General features: G+C 37.7%; 1 long non-coding RNA gene across 1 annotated transcript; it reads left to right on the top strand.

Moving 5' to 3' along the window:
- Positions 1 to 1,808: 1,808 nt before the first annotated feature.
- LOC131344496 (uncharacterized) lies at positions 1,809 to 2,560 on the top strand. Its single transcript, XR_009203327.1, has 3 exons — positions 1,809 to 1,952; positions 2,104 to 2,244; positions 2,333 to 2,560. It is a non-coding gene; the product is annotated as an uncharacterized LOC131344496 (long non-coding RNA).
- Positions 2,561 to 3,457: the final 897 nt, after the last annotated feature.

Here is a 3,457-nt window from a genome sequence, read left to right as displayed (position 1 = left end):
TACAATGTCTTTTTTAGGAAAGGCCTTACATATTTCAGCAAGACAATGCTAAATCACATACTGCATCTATTACAACAGCATTGCTTTGTGGTAGAAGAGTCCGGGTGCTGAACTGGCCTGCCGGTAGTCCACACCTTTCATCATCTGAAAACATTTTACGTATCATGAAATAACAAATATAACAAATAAGACCCAGGACTGTTGAGAAGCTAGAATCCTGTATCAGACATGAATCCTGTATCAGTCTCTCACATGGGACCTACACGCTCAATATGAACGCATCTCTGGCTGACAACACCTTCATCTTGACAAAGTAGTCCTGCTGCGTTCAATGTTTTGTTTCAAATTTCTTCACATAACATCATATCATAATATCATATATCATATGAACTTTGTTGAAAATAAGCAGACATTTAAAATTATAAGTGTAAAGATTTTAAATGTTCGAACAAGAGGAATTTCCTTCTTGGCACAAGGATACAATTTCTTTCAGGGAATCACTATTTTCAATGTGGACTCAGCCAAAAATATGCAGGTAAAATGGATATTTTCAAAACACGTAGTTATGCTTTTACCTGACATTAATCAAGTTGTATTTACAATTGTTTTATTTTATGCATTCCTGTTGCATTTTGTGGCCATTTGGCTGCCATTTGTTCAAATGAGGGAAAACTGAAACCGTTTACTCCACACACTTTATAACAACCATTTTTAAATGGCAGAATTTTTCATTTACAATGTATCCGACATAAGCTGTGCCTGAAAGAGGACAAATGCATGAGGTAGGGTGAATTTCAGTTCTGATACCATGCATTAAGAGGCCTACATACAAAAAAAGTTTAGAGCCGTAAACTGCAGCAAGGTAGCAGGTCAGGTTCACGGTTCCAGCAGGACTAGGCTTAGAAATTAGAATCTCAATTTTTCTGCTAGGCATTAAATTAAGATAAAGTCTTAAATCTGAAAAAAATACAGGATTTTAGGCTGTAACATCAAGTTTATTGTGGCTGTTGTGATTAAAAGGGTTATGACCCAGTGTAGGGACTTGAAAGGACAGGCACAGAAAAAGGTTCCTACAAAAAAAGTGTTGGTATATTGTAAAACAAGCAAGCACATAAACAACTGTACAGTGACAGAACGTAAGGGTGGGCCGAGGCCCCAGGTCTCTTCACTTACTGTAGCAAGTTGTACTTCCTGTATAGCTTGCGTGACAGATGTCTCGTCCAATCAGAGGTAAGAATTCCACTCGCAAACTATACCTTCCTTTTCCGGTTTGTCTGAATTGTCCTTGTGTTTTCTGATTTGTCATTTTCCTTTTATATTTCTTATTGTGTTTTTGGTCTGTTTACGGTCCGTAAACATATAAACATATATTTAAACATATCCTTCTAAAGTGCCTGCTGTGGAAAGTGACACTGCATCGCATTTTATACATCCTTAGCAGTAATGTTTGTTCTTCAACTACCAAATAAGTACACCACAACATTAAAACCACCAGGTGGGTATAATGTTGTGACCCTGACCAGTCTGTGGCTACACTGCCCCATACACAGCAAACTGCCAAGCACTGTGGCTATGATCGAAAGGCTTTAGAACCTACAGTGCATCATTTCTTGCTGCATATGGGACTGTGTAGCCTCACACCAGTCAGAGCCACATTACACCTGTCGGATTTTAATGCTATGGTTGACCAGTGTATGAACATGTACATTCAAAAGTATAACAAACAATTAACAAAAAGTGCAACATTGTTGGACAGAAATGAAAATGACATTTTGCACAACCTCAAATAATTTTCCTCTTCTAGGCCTGCAGTGATCACCTATGGTATGTGGGATCAAGTGCGAGTAGACCATGGAAAGGAGTTTTACCTGACACTGTTCATGCAGGAGATGCTGTCACACCATCGGTTCAATCAGGAGAGACTGCCTTATCTACAGACTTCATCTACACGAGTAATATTTCTACACTATCAACAAAAAAACTGAAATTCTTTCTAATCTATACTTGTAATAAATTCATTTGGTGTTTTGTTAAATCAGAACCACAAAGTTGAATGACTTTGGCCTGAGATCAACAACCGTGTTAACTATCCCTTGAAAACAGCCCTTCTGCAACTGATGGACCAAGAGGAGATCAATATGGAGGACAACCTTGTAAGATACTGTGTGTCCAATCTAACTTGTAGGCTGTGCCACACTGGTCTTACAAGCGTGGCAGAATCATGGAATGCTCATATGATTCCAGGTAAAATATGTAGTAGGCAGTATAACTTAAGCACACTGATAATTATCACATAAATTTTTGATACACACACTTGTTCTTATGTTAACAGGAAAAGGCATACCAAATCACTTTGCAGAACCTGGGTGTAAACGAAGAATTACATCAGAACTCTTGCCACATTCATTTGGAGCTGCAGACCTTTACAGACAGCATGTAGGATCTGCACTGACAACACACTCAACGTTTGGAGTTGATCCCTTTACAACAGTACAGGACAAACTCAGAACGGAGAATCATTTTTCAGAGAAATATCCTGACATTTCACATTTGTTTCATAGAGCAGTAAACAACAACTTTGCTCCATACAAACAAGCCTTGCTTTATCTGATAAACACAACTCAGAGAAATGCATGAACTGGTGCATTTGCAAGCTACAGAACATACTGAACTGAAACAACTACAATACATAACTGTAAGGGTTTACCTTTCTGTGAGTAATTAAAACATTACTCTTCCATAAAAAAGGATTTCAAAACTGAAAAAGCAGCAGTTAGACCTGCAACTTCTATTGCACTGTTGTTGACTTCTCTACATTTTGCACAGTGTGGAGAAGCCTCCTTCCACTGCTCCACACATGTCTTGCAGCCAATAATGGTTCTGCAGCACAGCGACAGCATTGGCTCTTCAATGATATCTGCAAAAGTAACGTGACAGAAGACTGTTTTGTTCAGAGGATATGTTTTCTTTTCTCCAAGTCTACTTATATGCTGATACATGTTTAGTCATGCAGTTATTCCACATATTCTTATTGATTTGCAAACATTCATGTACTAACTTAGTTTGATTGTAAGCAAAAGGTGAATAAATCAAGTCCTCTCTGCACAAAGGCTCTTTTAAATTTAATATCCTAATTGAGGCTTCAGCAGTCTTTTTTTTTGCTATACGTCTTTGCTGCTGAGAGGTCTGTTACTATTGCAAAAAATGATCGAATAATAAACAAAAAAACTAAAGTCACAGTTAAAATATGAAGTCTAAACGAACCGGCGTGTGCGCTGTGCTTAAATGTCAGTTTAAAGACGATAAGACTTTAAAAAAAACAAACCTCTTCCCTCACTCTAGCTGACGTCACACACACACACACACACACACAGCAGCGGTCTGAAGTCCACGAAAAATACATTTAAAAATCCATATAAAAAAAACTATAATACTTATCAGCATGAAAAGTAATAGC

The sequence above is a fragment of the Hemibagrus wyckioides genome, linkage group LG23 (genome assembly GCF_019097595.1).
Source record: "Hemibagrus wyckioides isolate EC202008001 linkage group LG23, SWU_Hwy_1.0, whole genome shotgun sequence".
In the NCBI taxonomy this organism is placed as follows: domain Eukaryota; kingdom Metazoa; phylum Chordata; class Actinopteri; order Siluriformes; family Bagridae; genus Hemibagrus; species Hemibagrus wyckioides.
The sequence above is the reverse complement of the archived record's forward strand: the minus strand, read 5'-3'. Positions and strand labels throughout refer to the sequence as shown.